At 45.6% G+C, this 16,298-nt stretch overlaps 1 pseudogene; it reads right to left on the bottom strand.

Annotated features, from left to right (window-relative positions):
- Positions 1–14,289: 14,289 nt before the first annotated feature.
- Positions 14,290–14,972, bottom strand: LOC144609064 (thioredoxin domain-containing protein 9 pseudogene; annotated as a pseudogene).
- Positions 14,973–16,298: the final 1,326 nt, after the last annotated feature.

Below are 16,298 nucleotides of genomic sequence, written 5' to 3'. Positions count from 1 at the left end.
TGTTTCTCTCGCAACACATTCCCTTTACAGCTATTGTGAAATTTAATAATGTCTATTCAGAAATGATAACAGATCAGCTGAGTGTAGTTGCCACCAGCAAAATACTGTACATGAATTAAACGTGACAAAATGGACATGTTTTTCAAATATTATTCAAACAAAATCTAAAAGAACAGTTCACACGTGTCAAGAAGCTATATTGAGAATTGTTGTTGCTAATTCCCACAATCATACTGTCTATTGGTAAATATGTTCAACATATTGTTTCTCAGTTTTAATATGTTTGAATTCTCCATCATAACTTTCATTGGAGTTGCCTTCCACGTCTTGCCATGTTGAAATGTTGTCTCTTTCATGACCTTTCATGAACAAGGCTGCACAGTGGCGCAGCGGTAGAGTTGTTGCCTTACAGCGAATGTAGCGCCGGAGACCCGGGTTTGATTCCGACTACGGGTGCTGTCTGTACCGAGTTTCCCCGTGACCTGCGTGGATTTTCTCCGAGATCTTTGGTTTCCTCCCACACTCCAAAGACGTGCAGGTATGTAGGTTAATTGGATTGGATTGGATTGGATGACCTCTATTGTCATTCAAAAAAAAATTTGAATGATATGTGGTTGCCATGCAGTCATGACAGTAAAGAGCACAAGACACATAATTACATACGTTTAACATAGACAACCATTACAGTGAGGGGGTACCTGGAGGAGTCACTGTGATGGTTGTCTATGTAATCACAGTGTCATCACAGTGACTCCTCCAGGAACCCCCTCACTGTGATGGAAGGCACAGAAAAGTCTTATCTCCTCCTTTTTATTTTCTCCCGCGGTCAGACAGTTAAACTGCTGCTTTGAGGCGATCGTGGCTCCCGATTTTTGAAACCCATGCCGGGCGATGGAAGGTGCCGCGGCCGAGCCACGCAGGGCAATGAAGATCCTGCGAACGGGTTGATCGAGCCTTGCGATTCGAGGCGATCGAAGCTGCTACGGCTGGAGCTCCCGAAAGCCGGTTGCCAGCCAGGGACCGCGAGCTCCTGATGCCGCAGTCCACAGAGCCTGCGGCCGAAGCCTCCTAAGGTAGAGTCGCAGCCGCGGTCACAGCGCCACCACAGCCTCCGAAAGTCGGCCTGCTCGGAGATGGTAAGTCCAGGCCCTGCGACCGGAGCCTTCAAGAGCGATCCCAGCTGGTGGCCGCCAACTCCACGGAGTTAGGCCATAGCGCGAATGGAGATACGACACGGAAAAGGGTCGCATCTCCGTTGAGGAAGAGATTTTTTAAAAAGGTTTCCAATCCAACCCCCCCACCACCCCCCACATAATACACAGCTAAAGATAGGCTATTACATACATCTAACGCTAACAAATAGACAAAGAAAGAAGAAAGACAAACAGAAAGTCGGCAGGGCAGCACCGCCACTTCCGGAGCTTGGTAAATATAAGAATTGTTCCTAGTGGGTGATAGTGTTAATGCTAAAGTGCAGCGATCGCAGGTCGGCGTGGTCCTGGCGGGCTGAAAGGGCCTGTTTCCGCGCTGTATCTCTAAACTTTGGACTGCACTTTTTGCCAACTATGACTAGAATTAGCTGTGTCAACAGCCTTGCTGTGTTTTCTTACAATGTAGAAGGGAACTGTTTTGGCCTATTGAGATTATAGTGTGTAGGTTCACAGCATAATATCTGCCTCCATCACCACCTTTAGAAGCGTGTTCCAGGAACACACCATTCACAATATGTAAAATAATTGCCCTGTACATGTCCCCTAAATTTTGCCTCACTCCCCTTAAACCTATGCCATCTAGTCTTTGACATTTCCACTTTGGGAAACAGGTTCTCCCTGTCTATAAACACAAAAAGGAGGAGTAAATCAGTGGTCAGGCAGCATCTCTGGAGAAAAGGAATAGGTGACATTTTGGGAAGGGTCTTGACCCGAAATGGCGCCTATTCTTTTCCTCCAGAGATGTTGCCTGACCCGCTGAGTTACTCCAGCTTTGGTTTAAACCAGCATCTGCAGTTCCTTCCTACACTTCTCCGTATCTGTGCCATCTGTACCTTCCCATTCATGCAGTATTTTTCCCTCCATCCTATTCTCCCCACAGTCGATCAACTCCCCCCTGATTGTTCCATTATCCTGTACATGAGAGGTAGTTTACAGAACCCACACGTCATTGGGATGAGGAAGGGGAAACGTAGTTATCGGTAGAATGTGCAAACCTCACACAGACGCTGCAGAATGTGGGGATTGAGCCCTGGACACTGGGACTGTGAGACAGCAGTTCTACTAGCTGTTCCCCAGTACTGACTGCAGTGAATAGATTTAAGAGTGTTCAGGAGTGTTAGATTTGTTCTTGAAAGTTGTTTTGTAAGTTGCTTTAGCAACTTCCCTTTGTGTCAATGTATTTTTCATCATGTCAGCTTATTGTTTATTTTAAACTAGAGATACAGTGCAGAAAGACAGAGATACAGCCCACCGAGTCCACACCGACCAGTGATCCCCGCACACTAACACAATCTTACACACACTGGGGACAATTTTTATATTTATACCAAGCCAATTAACCTACAAATCTGTACATCTTTGGAGTGTGGGAGGAAACCCAAGATGTCAGAGAAAACCCACGCAGGACACGGGGAGAACGTCCTGGACCAACTAATTGAAACTGCGGCCAAGGAACCACCAAAGCCTCCACTTCCTTAGAAGACTAAGGACATTTTTGGCCTTTGTCCCATTGATTCCAGCTACACCACGCTGCTTCGGAAATATCGCCAGCTCAATCAAGGACCATTTCATCACCAGTCATTCCCTCTTCTCCAGCCTCTTCATTGCTCTTTCTCTGTAACTTTTTTATTTAGTTTAGTTCAGAGATACAGTACAGAAACAGGATCTTCGGCCCACCGAGTCCGTGCCGACCAGCGATCGGCAGTATTACCATTATCTTACACACACACTGGGGACAATTTACAATTATACTAAGCCAATTAACTTACAAACCTGCACGTCTTTGGAGTGTGGGAGGAAACCCGAGCTCCTGGACAAAACCCACGCAGGTCAAGGGGAGAACGTATAAACTCCATACAAACGAGCTCCTGTAGTCTGGATCGAACCCAGGTCTTAGGCGCTGTAAGGCACAAACTCTACTATTATGCCACTGTGCGTGGCTGAGGGACTGGTGCAGGGGGCAGGGATTCAAGTTTCTGGATCATTGGGACCTCTTCTGGGGGAGGTATGACCTGTACAAAAAGGACGGGTTGCACCTGAACCTGAGGGGAACCAATATCCTGGCGGGGAGATTTGCTAAGGCAACTGCGGTGACTTTAAACTAGTACGGTTGGGGGGAGGGACTCAAATACAGATAGCTAATAGGCAGTGTGTGAGGCAGGAGGCAGAGAAGGGAAACACTCAGGCCCAACATGTAGGACAGAAAGAAGTGAAAAGAAATAAACTGAGAATAAGAGGTGATGGGTCCCTTAAATGTGTATATTTTAATGCTAGGAGCATTGTAAGAAAGGTGGATGAGCTTAGAGCCTGGATTGACATCTGGAAGTATGATGTTGTGGCAATCAGTGAAACGTGGTTGCAGGATGGTTGCGATTGGCAATTAAATATTCCAGGATTTCATTGCTTCAGATGTGATAGAATCGGAGGGGCAAGAGGTGGAGGTGTTGCATTGCTTGTCAGGGAAGATATCACAGCAGTACTCTGGCAGGATAGATTTGAAGGCTCGACTAGGGAGGCTGTTTGGGTGGAACTCAGAAATGAGAAAGGCTTAGCAACACTTATTGGGGTGTATTATAGACCGCCAAATGGGGAACGAGAATTGGAAGAGCAAATATCATATCATATCATATATATACAGCCGGAAACAGGCCTTTTCGGCCCTCCAAGTCCGTGCCGCCCAGTGATCCCCGTACATTAACACTATCCTACACCCACTAGGGACAATTTTTACATTTACCCAGCCAATTAACCTACATACCTGTACGTCTTTGGAGTGTGGGAGGAAACCGAAGATCTCGGAGAAAACCCACGCAGGTCACGGGGAGAACGTACAAACTCCTTACAGTGCAGCACCCGTAGTCAGGATCGAACCTGAGTCTCCGGCGCTGCATTCGCTGTAAAGCAGCAACTCTACCGCTGCGCTACCGTGCCGGTAAGGAGATAGCAGATATTAGTAGTAAGCACAGAGTAGTGATTGTGGGTGATTTCAATTTTCCGCACATAGACTGGGAATCACATTCTGTAAAAGGGCTGGATGGTTTGGAGTTTGTAAAATGTGTGCAGGATAGTTTTTTGCAGCAATACGTAGAGGTACCTACCAGAGAAGGGGCAGTGTTGGACCTCCTGTTAGGAAATGAGACGGGTCAGGTGACGGAGGTATGTGTTGAGGAGCACTTTGGGTCCAGTGATCACAATGCCATTAGTTTCAATATAATTATGGAGAAGGTCAGAACTGGACCAAGGGTTGAGATTTTGGATTGGAGAAAGGCTAACTTTGAGGAGATGAGAAAGGATTTAAAAGGAGTGAAATGGGACATTTTGTTTTATGAGAAGGATATAATAGAGAAATGGAGGACATTTAAAGGTGACATTTTGAGAGTACAGAGTCTTTATGTCCCTGTTCGGTGGAAAGGAAAGAATAATAAGTTGAAACAGCCGTGGTTTTCTAGGGAAATTGGACACTTGGTTCGGAAAAAGAGGGAGATATACAATAAATATAAGCGACAGGGAGTAAATAAGGTTTGTGAGGAATATAAAGAATGTAAAAGGAATCTTAAGAAGGAAATTAGAAAAGCAAAAAAAAGATATGAGGTTGCTTTGGCAAGTAATGTAAAAGTAAACCCCAAGGGTTTCTACAGATATGTCAATAGCAAAAGGATAGCGAGGGACAAAATTGGTCCATTGGAGAGTCAGAGTGGACAGCTATGTGCTGAGCCGGAAGAAATGGGGGAGATATTAAACAATTTCTTTTCTTCGGTATTCACCAAGGAGAAGGATATTGAATTATGCGAGGTAAGCGAAACAAGTAGAGTAGTGATGGAAACCATGAGGATCAAAGAAGAGGAGGTACGGACACTTTAAAAAAATATAAAAGTGGATAAGTCTCCAGGTCCTGACAGGATATTCCCTAGGACATTGAAGGAAGTTAGTGCAGAAATAGCAGGGGCTATGACGGAAATATTTCAAACGTCATTACAAACGGGGATGGTGCCGGAAGATTGGCGCATTGCGCATGTTGTGCCCTTGTTTAAAAAAGGTTCTAAAAGTAAACCTAGCAATTATAGACCTGTTAGTTTGATGTCTGTGGTGGGAAAATTAATGGAAAAGATACTTAGGGACAATATATATAAACATATGGATAAACAAGGCCTGATTAGGAACAGTCAACATGGATTTGTGCCTGGAAGGTCATGTTTTATTAATCTTCTTGAATTTTTTGAAGAGGTTACCAGGGAAATTGATGAGGGCAAGGCTGTGGATGTTGTCTATATGGACTTCAGTAATGCATTTGGCAAAGTTCCACGTGGAAGGTTGATTAAGAAGGTTAAATCGTTGGGTATTAATAGCGAAGTTGCAAGATGGATTCAACAATGGCTGAATGGGAGATACCAGAGGGTAATGGTTGACAACTGTATGTCAGGTTGGAGGCCAGTGTCTAGTGGAGTACCCGAAGGATCTGTGTTGGGTCCGCTGTTGTTTGTCATTTACATCAATGATCTGGATGATGGTGTGGCAAATTGGATTAGTAAATATGCAGATGATACTAAGATAGGTGGTGAAGTTAATAATGAAGTAGATTTTCAGTCTACAGAGAGTCTTGGGCCTTTTGGAAGGGTGGGCTGAAAGATGGCAGATGGAGTTTAATGCTGATAAGTGTGAGGTGCTGCATTTTGGTAGGACAAATCAAACTAGGACGTACAGGGAAAATGGTAGGGAATTGAGGAATGCAGAGGAACAGAGGGATCTGGGAATAACTGTGCCTTGTTCCCTGAAGGTGGAATCTCATGTGGATAGGGTGGTGAAGAAGGCGCTTGGTATGCTTGCCTTTATAAATCAGAGCATCGAATATAGAAGTTGGGATGTAATGTTAAAATTGTATAAGGCATTGGTGAGGCCGAATCTCGAATATGGTGTGCAGTTCTGGTCGCCAAATTATAGGAAGGATGTCAACAAAATAGAGAGAGTAGAGGAGATTTACTAGAATGTTGCCTGGGTTTCAGCACTTAAGCTACAGAGAGAGATTGAACAGGTTGGGTCTTTATTCTTTGGAGCGCAGAACGTTAAGGGGGGGACTTAGACAATAGACAATAGACAATAGGTGCAGGAGTAGGCCATTCAGCCCTTCGAGCCAGCACCGCCATTCAATGCGATCATGGCTGATCACTCTCAATCAGTACCCCGTTCCTGCCTTCTCCCCATACCCCCTCACTCCGCTATCCTTAAGAGCTCTATCCAGCTCTCTCTTGAAAGCATCCAACGAACTGGCCTCCACTGCCTTCTGAGGCAGAGAATTCCACACCTTCACCACTCTCTGACTGAAAAAGTTCTTCCTCATCTCCGTTCTAAATGGCCTACCCCTTATTCTTAAACTGTGGCCCCTTGTTCTGGACTCTCCCAATATTGGGAACATGTTTCCTGCCTCTACTGTGTCCAATCCCCTAATTATCTTATATGTTTCAATAAGATCCCCCCTCACCCTTCTAAATTCCAGTGTATACAAGCCCAATCGCTCCAGCCTTTCAACATACGACAGTCCCGCCATTCCGGGAATTAACCTAGTGAACCTACGCTGCACGCCCTCCATAGCAAGAATATCCTTCCTCAAATTTGGAGACCAAAACTGCACACAGTACTCCAGGTGCGGTCTCACCAGGGCCCGGTACAACTGTAGAAGGACCTCTTTGCTCCTATACTCAACTCCTCTTGTTACGAAGGCCAACATTCCATTGGCTTTCTTCACTGCCTGCTGTACCTGCATGCTTCCTTTCATTGACTGATGCACTAGGACACCCAGATCTCGTTGAACTCCCCCTCCTCCTAACTTGACACCATTCAGATAATAATCTGCCTTTCTATTCTTACTTCCCAAGTGAATAACCTCACACTTATCTACATTAAACTGCATCTGCCATGTATCCGCCCACTCGCACAACCTGTCCAAGTCAGCCTGCAGCCTTATTGCATCTTCCTCACAATTCACACTACCCCCCAGCTTAGTATCATCTGCAAATTTGCTAATGGTACTTTTAATCCCTTCGTCTAAGTCATTAATGTATATCGTAAATAGCTGGGGTCCCAGCACCGAACCTTGCGGTACCCCACTGGTCATTGCCTGCCATTCCGAAAGGGCCCCATTTATCCCCACTCTTTGCTTTCTGTCTGTCAACCAATTTTCTATCCATGTCAGTACCCTACCCCCAATACCATGTGCCCTAATTTTGCCCACTAATCTCCTATGTGGGACCTTGTCGAAGGCTTTCTGAAAGTCGAGGTACACCACATCCACTGACTCTCCCCTGTCAATTTTCCTAGTTACATCCTCAAAAAATTCCAGTAGATTTGTCAAGCATGATTTCCCCTTCGTAAATCCATGCTGACTCGGAATGATCCCGTTACTGCTATCCAAATGCTCAGCAATTTCGTCTTTTATAATTGACTCCAGCATCTTCCCCACCACTGATGTCAGACTAACTGGTCTATAATTACCCGTTTTCTCTCTCCCTCCTTTCTTAAAAAGTGGGATAACATTTGCTATCCTCCAATCCACAGGAACTGATCCTGAATCTATAGAACATTGAAAAATGATCTCCAATGCTTCCACTATTTCTAGAGCCACCTCCTTAAGTACCCTGGGATGCAGACCATCAGGCCCTAGGGATTTATCAGCCTTCAGTCCCATCAGTCTACCCAAAACCATTTCCTGCCTAATGTGGATTTCCTTCAGTTCCTCCATCACCCTAGTTCTCCGGCCCCTAGAACATTTGGGAGATTGTGTGTATCTTCCTCAGTGAAGACAGATCCAAAGTAACGGTTTAACTCGTCTGCCATTTCTTTGTTCCCCATAATAAATTCCCCTGCTTCTGTCTTCAAGGGACCCACATTTGCCTTGACTATTTTTTTCCTCTTCACGTACCTAAAAAAACTTTTGCTATCCTCCTTTATATTATTGGCTAGTTTACCCTCATACCTCATCTTTTCTCCCCGTATTGCCTTTTTAGTTAACTTTTGTTGCTCTTTAAAAGAGTCCCAATCCTCTGTCTTCCCACTCTTCTTTGCTATGTTATACTACCTCTCCTTAATTTATATGCTGTCCCTGACTTCCCTCGTCAGCCACAGGTGTCTCTTACTCCCGTTAGAGTCTTTCCACCTCTTTGGAATAAATTGATCCCGCAACCTCTGCATTATTCCCAGGAATACCTGCCATTGCTGTTCTACCGTCTTCCCTGCTAGGGCCTCCTTCCAGTCAATTTTGGCCAGCTCCCGCCTCATGCCTCTGTAATCCCCTTTGCTATACTATAATACTGACACTTCCGATTTTCCCTTCTGCCTTTCCATTTGCAGAGTAAAACTTGATAGAGGTTTTTTAAATTTTAAGAGGGACGGACAGAGTTGACGTGGGTAAGCTTTTCCCTTTGAGAGTGGGGAAGATTCAAACAAGGGGACATAACTTCAGAATTAAGGGACAAAAGTTTAGGAGTAACATGAGGGGTAACTTTTTTACTCAGAGGGTGGTGGCTGTATGGAATGAGCTTCCGGTGGAAGTGGTGGAGGCAGGCTCGATTTTATTATTTAAGAGTAAATTAGATAGGTATATGGATGGGAAGGGATTGGAGGGTTATGGTCTGAGAGCAGGTAGATGGGACTAGGTCAGAGAAAGTGTTCGGCATGGACTAGAAGGGCCAAACTGGCCTGTTTCCGTGCTGTAATTGTTATATGGTTATATGGTTATATATGTGCTGCCCAATTGTAACCCTAACATTGTAATGCTGTAACACTGTATTCTGCACTGTATTCTACTTTTCTCTTCACACTACCTGTTGTAGTATGTCATTGTACCCATGTGTAGTAGGGTTTGATTTGACTGACAGAAAGCAACCAAAAGCTTTTCTCTGTATCACTGTACACATGACAATAATAAACAATACAATTATGTTGATATATTAAATCATGAGAAGCATAGCTAGGGTAGACAGTCACTACCTTTTTCTCAGGGTGGAAATGTCAAAGCCCAGAGCGCAAAGCTTTAAGGCGAGAGGGACAATGTTTAAAGGAGATGTGGAGGACAAGTTTTGTTACAGAGAGTGGGGGTGCCTGGAACGCACTGCTAAGTTGGTGGTGGAACATATGATAGTAACATTTAAGAGGTTTTTAGATAATCACATGGATTAGTTCAATGGTGCTTCATTTATATGGGACAGGAGCTTAGTTTATTTTGCCATCATGTTCTGCACAGACATTGTGGGCTGAAGGGCCTGTATCTGGGCTATACTGCTCCATGTTTAACAGTGACCCCCTCATGGGGAAGAGTGACCCACTCTCGCACAAGAGGAAACATCCTCTCTGCATCCACCCTGTCAAGAACTCTTCTCTCATTCCTCCTACTAAAGTAGAGTCTTGTACACTTCCCCACATTATCTAGCCAAGCCATTTATACGTTGTACAACATTGAGCCCCCACACCGATCTCATCAGTGTACTATTGGCGGACTCGATCCACCCGGCGAACAACCGCGCCGCCGACCAGGTCCGACGCCCTCCAGAGGACTCCAGAGAAGCCGGGCGGCGAGCTATGCCTGGGCCGAAGGAGCCTCAGCGGTGGCGATGGGCGGCAGCGTGGGCCTGGGTGTGTGGGGCCTGGTTGGGGGTGGGGCCTGGCTGGGGTGGGGCCTGGCTGGGGTGGGGCCTGGCTGGGGGTGTGGCTTGGCTGAGGGTGGGGCCTGGCTGGGGGTGGGGCCTGGATGGGGTGGGGCCTGGCTGCGGGTGGGGCCTGGCTGCGGGTGGGGCCTGGCTGGGGGTGGGGCCTGGCTGGGGGAGGGGCTTGGCTGGGGGTGGGGCCTGGCTGGGGGTGGGGCCTGGCTGGGGGTGGGGCCTGGCTGAGGGTGGGGCCTGGCTGGGTGGCAGTGGGATCCTCGGCTCGGTGACGGGGGGGCCTGGGTGACGGCGGGAGCCCTCGGTGGGGGTGGGGCCTGGGTGGGGGTGGTGGGAGCATGGGTGATGGTGGGGCCTGGGTGATGGTGGGGCCTTGCAATCAGCGGTCGATGAGCGTGAGGGGGGAAGGGGAAGGGGAAGTCAATGGGGACCCGGCGTGGGGAGACCGCCGTGCCGGACGGTGGGAGAACAAAGGGGGAACCGGTCTGGGGGAGGGGGGCACTCTAGTTTTAGAATCCCCACCCCAGGGAATAAACCTGCCTTTGTTTGTTTGTTTGTTTGTTTGTTTGTCCGGTCGTTGTGGTGAAGATGCTGTGCTAATTTCACGTTTTCGTGTACCTTTTGTGTTGTGACCGTTGGGAGACCAATTTCCCTCCGGGGATGAATAAAGTTCTAGTGTATCAAATCATATCGTACCATCAAGTTCATCTAACCAACCAGAGAAAGGCATGTTTAAGGCCATTCTCCATTTTTTTGTGAGACAAGCATCTTCTTTTCACACCATCACGTTGCAGCTCCTACCATTTTATTTTCCTCATTAGCTTTTGATGAGGCACCTTAACAAATGCCTTCCATAAATCTACATACAATAACATCACCTGTTACTTCTTTAAAAAAAACTCCAATAACTCAGTCAAACATGGCTGCCTTTCCACCAAATATGTAGACAATTGATCATCTTGAAATTCTTTAAGTTTCCTATCGAAAAGGTTTAATAACTGCTTCAAGCATTTTCCTTATTACAGATTTCAAACATATGCAGGCACGGTGGCACTGCAGCAGAGTTGCTGCCTAACAGTGTTTGCAGTGCCAGAGACCCAGGTTCGATTCAGACTACAGGAGCTGTCTGTACAGAGTTTGTACGTTCTCCCCGTGACCACGGGGGTTTTCTCTGAGATCTTCAGTTTTCCTCCCACACCAAAGACTTACAGGTATGTAGGTTAATTGGCTTGATAGAAATGTAAATTGTCCCTAGTGTGTGTGTGTAAGATAGTGTTAATATGCATGGATCGCTGGGTGGGCCGAAGGGCCTGTTTCCACACTGTATCCCTAAACTAAACTGCCTGCATGGTCCTTTTTGGATAAAGGAATGAAGACAGAAGCACAAAGTTACAGGCAGCGTTCTAAACATCATTCAAATATCTTCTTCAGAATTTATCGTTTAAACAGCACAGTGGTGCAGCTGGTCCAGTGGTGTCTGCATCACAGTGCCGGAGACCTTAGAACATAGAAAATAGGCGCAGGAGGAGGCCTTTCAGCCCTTCGAGCCAGCACCACCATCCATTGTGATCATGGCTGATCATCTACAATCAGTAACCTGTGCCTGCCTTCTTCCCATAACCCTTGATTCCACTAGCCCCTAGAGCTCTATCTAACTCTCTTTTAAATTCATCCAGTGATTTGGCCTCCACTGCCCTCTGTGGCAGAGAATTCCACAAATTCACAACTCTGAGTGAAAAAGTTTCTTCTCACCTCAGTTTTAAATGGCCTCCCCTTTATTCTTAGACTGTGGCCTCTGGTTCTGGGAACTCCACAGATAGACCCAGGTTCAATGCTGACCTCCGACGCAGCCAGTTCCACATTGTCCTGCCTCTCCGCAACAAAAGCTTAAACCCGTGCTCTGGTGCACTCTTGTGCACGACAGCTCACAGACAATTTCTTCCCTCACCTTCTCCCCTCTAGCCAGGGTGCCTGGGTTTATAAGGAGTCGGCTGATGAGGTTCAGGTGGCCAAACCAATACCAGCTATTTGGATCTGGCCGTGACCAATGATGCTGTCAGCCAGTGATCGGGATCAGACAGAGCCCAAAGAACCAGGGATAGAATTAGCAGTCACTTGGACGAATGTAGATTAATGAGAGAAAGGCAGCATGGATTTGTTGAAGGCAGTTGATTAAGTGCTACACAATGGGTTTACAAAACACCAATGTAAATCCCAACAGCTTTATATTTTTTTTAAGTACATGGTAATTATAAAAATATAAGAGATTCACGAATGCGTGTTGTCATCCTTGCCTAGTCTGGTTTAGAGTTGACCTCAGACCAATCTGCTACGATGAGATTGATTTTTGTCTGCCCTCTCTACTCCTTTGTGTTAAACCACTCCGCGATGTTGGATACCTCCAACACATAGACTTCAACAGATCACAAAGGTTTCTCACCATCATATATATAAGGGCGGATATCATTGGTAATAAAGGCAGGTTGAAAGTCCTGTGAGTGAGATAGCAGCCCGCACAAAATCATGGCTTTTCATTCATCTGCCCCTGATCTGAAGGGCACTCTGGACACCAATGCTCAGTGTTAAATCCTAGACTTAACAGACAAGCATCACGACACTGTTACTATTATTGTGTTGCTGATTATTTTGTGACTGATTGCAATGTAGAATGGTACAGCACAAGAACGAGCCCTTCGGCCCGCAATATCTAGGCTGAATATGATGCCAAGAACATCTCTTGTCTACATGCGCATGATCCCTCTCCTTCCATTCCCTGCATCTCCATGTGCCTATCCGATATCCTCTTAAATGCCTCTATAATATCTGCCTCAGCCACTAACCCAGGCACTCACCAGCCTCTGTGTAAAAAAAGTTTCCTCCCACATCTCCTTTAAACGTTGCCCCTCTCACCTTTACAGCGATGCCCTCTAGTATTTGATTTTTCCATCCTGGGAAAAAGGTTCTGACTGTCTACCTGATCTACGCCTCTCATAATTGATATACTTCTATCAGGTCTCCCCTCAATCTACGACATTCAGGAGAAAACAATCCAAGTCTGTACAACCTTTCCCTGTAGCTAATATCCCATAATGCAGTAGATTCTGGTGATGATTTAGGACTGAGGTGAGAAAAAGCATTTTCACCCAGAACAATGTGAATCTGTGGAATTCTCTGCCACAGATTGCAGTGGAGGCCAATTCACTGGATGTATTCGAGAGTTGGATATAGCCCTTAGGGCTAATGGAATCAAGGGATATGGGGAGAAAGCAGGAACAAGATACTGATTCTGGATGATCAGCCATGACCATATTGAATGGCGGAGCTGGCTCGAAGGGCCGAATGGCCTACTCCTGCCCCTATTTTGTTTCTTTGTTTCTAATCTCCTCAGCACCCTTTCCAAAGCCTCCACATCCTTCTTGTAATGGGCTGGCCACAACTGCACGCAATACTCCAAAGGCGGCCAAAGCAAAGGTTTACAACGCTGCACCAGGACATGCTAAATCTTATTTTCAATGCCCTGACCCCTGAAGGCAAGCGTACCACGTGCCTTCTTTACCGTTCCAGTGCACACACCGTGCACTTATTTTCTGCGAATCCTTTGCAATCTGTTTCAAGGTTGGAAAAAATGTTCCAGTTTTCTGTCAATATTTCAGAGAGGGCATAAGAAGGTAAAAGGTGAGTAACGCAAGCAAGAGAACAGGAGAGAACTAATTAACAGGGAGATAGCAAACCAACAGGTTCCTCGAGAGAAGGAAACACCCATTGTGTTTGTACTTGGCAAAGTAAGGTGTCACTGAAAGTTAACCAGATGAGCAAAATCTACTTCTAGTACATTCAATTCTCTTCTTGATTATAATGACTATACAGAACATCTCCTCCATTGATCAGAGCAGTTAATTATAGATGACTTTCTAAAAATATTAAACTATTTCCAAGGAGAAAATTCACTCCCGTAAATAGACACGAGATGTCTGGAGTAACTCAGTGGGACGGGCACCATCTCTGCAGAGAAGGAATGGGCGACGTTTCGGGTCGAGACCCTTCTTCAGGTGGCTGAAGATGGTCTGAAGAAGAAGGGTCTTGACCCGAAACGTCGCCCATTCCTTCTCTCGAACGATGCTGCCTGTCCAGTTACTCCAGCTTTTTTTTTTGTGTAAACCAGCGATGACTTAGGGGAAACAAGCCGACTCGACTCGTGGTCTCAGGGGCAACAGAAAGCGAGTGCGATTGTGAATAAAACAGTGAGTAAGGATTAATATTACGCAACGCTGTACTTTGGATCAGCCAGTTGAGAGGTGCCAGAGACGTTTTCTTTGCGGTGAACTCAACGACCGGGAAGTTAAAACCTTCCCTCAGATCGGTAAGAACCAGATTGTGGTCGCAAGACAAAATGTCGCATCGACTCTACCTTATATTATTAGATGAACGGTTTAGCTTCGGGATCTTTCTTGAGAATTTAGGAAAACTGCTCGTGCCAAAAAATATTGTGGTTTGTCGATACTTCCACTTTTTCTTTGCGCCTGGAAAGGTGGTTCCATCAGATTTCCACTGTAGTTACATGATAGCAGCACAACCCAATCTCCATTCCAAGGTCTCCGTAGTGACGTTATCAGTGCAACCAAGGTCATCAAACCCAACAACGTAATCTTTTGCTTTACCATCTTTCACCAGAACCATTGTTGGAACTATTTTGATTCGTAATTTCTCCGAAAGGAAATGAGCTTTCTCTGCATTTAATTTAATGAACTTGGTTTCAACGTGCTTTTTAGCCAGAATAGTCAAGTGTTTGTCTACCCTCTTGCATCTAAATGTGGTATCTCTATAAAAATGGCACACCACATTTTTACTCTCCTTAACCTCTTGAAAAAAAATCCTTTTCACTGTGAATTTCCCTGTATTCACCATGACCCTTTGAAAGCCATTCCTGCTTCTGATGTTGTGCTTTTTTCATTGATTCTAGCCTTCTTTCTCGAAGTTTCTCCAGTTCTTCTCCACCCATCTTTTCATATTTTTCAATCTCTGTATCTAGATGTTGTTCAACTATTTCTGTTGTTTGCAGCATTTGCTGCCCAATGACTTTGCTGAGCATAGCCACCGAGTGGTTACTTGCCATCCTTACCAATCAGAAATATATCTTCCAAAACTTGATCCCACTCGCAGCAACCTGACCTCGGGTGCCATCTGCGTGGAGTTTGCACATTCGTCCTGTAACCACATGGGTTTCGTCCAGGTGCTCCGGTTTCCTCGCACATCCTAAAGATGTGTGGGTATGTAGGTTAATAGGCCTCTGTAAGTTGCCCCTTTTGCAGTTGTGTAGGGAGTGGATGAGAAAGTGGGATAACATAGAACTAGTGTGAATGGGTGACCGATGGTCGTCGGGGACGTGGTGGGACGAAGGGCCTGTTTCCATGCTGAATTTTTTAACATAAATTAAAGTTCCATAAGACAATAGACAATAGAAAATAGGTGGAGGAGAAGGCCATTCGGTCATGGCTGATCATTCTCAATCAGTACCCCATTCCTGCCCTCTCCCCATACCCCCTGACTCCGCTATCCTTAAGAGCTCTATCTAGCTCTCTCTTGAATGTATTCAGAGAATTGGCCCCCACTGCCCTCTGAGGCAGAGAATTCCACAGATTCACAACTCTCTGACTAAAAAAGTTTTTCCTCATCTCTGTTCTAAATGGCCTACCCCTTATTCTTAAAAGACCTTCTGGGATAACGTTTGTGCAGGATATTATTATTGTGCGGAGATCGCTGGTCGGCGTGGACTCAGTGGGCATTGAGTACAGAAAGTTTCAATTCATTTTGTATATAACGCTGTCTTGGCCACATTTAGATTATTGTGTGCATTTCTGTTCACCACATTACATAAAGAAGATGGAGGCCTTGGAAAGAGTGAAGAGTGTGCCATGACACGGTTTTCACATACAGGCTTGTAGGTTAATTGGCTTTGGTTAAAAAATTGCATATTACATAGAAACATATTGTCCCTAATGTGTCGGATAATGCTAGTATGGGGGTTTGGGAACGGTTCCTACTAGAAACGTCACCTAATCTTTTTCTCCAGTGATGCTGCGTGACCCACTGAGTTACTCCAGCATTTTGTGTCTATCTCGATCGCTGGTCGGCGCGGACTCAATGGGCCGAAGGGTCTGTGTCTGCGTTGTATCTCTAAAGCCTGAAGGAGACTCACTGTGATACTTCATGACAATAATGGGGTACTGGAATGAAGGCAAACGTGCTGACAGATTGAGGGTGAGGGTTGGCATGATTGACTGGAAGAGAGAATAGTGCAGTAAAGGTCCACCCTGTCAGTGAATCCCAAAGGTTTGTGGCCAGATAACAAAAGGTAACCTAATTGTGAATAACTGTCAGTAAACTTAAGGCTTCACTAAAATGTGGTTCAGTTATTTACACTAATCATCTGCATATCAAT

The sequence above is a fragment of the Rhinoraja longicauda genome, chromosome 33 (assembly GCF_053455715.1).
Source record: "Rhinoraja longicauda isolate Sanriku21f chromosome 33, sRhiLon1.1, whole genome shotgun sequence".
Classification (NCBI taxonomy): Eukaryota; Metazoa; Chordata; class Chondrichthyes; order Rajiformes; family Arhynchobatidae; genus Rhinoraja; species Rhinoraja longicauda.
Note: the sequence above shows the minus strand (reverse complement) of the source record. Positions and strands in the feature narration are given on the sequence as shown.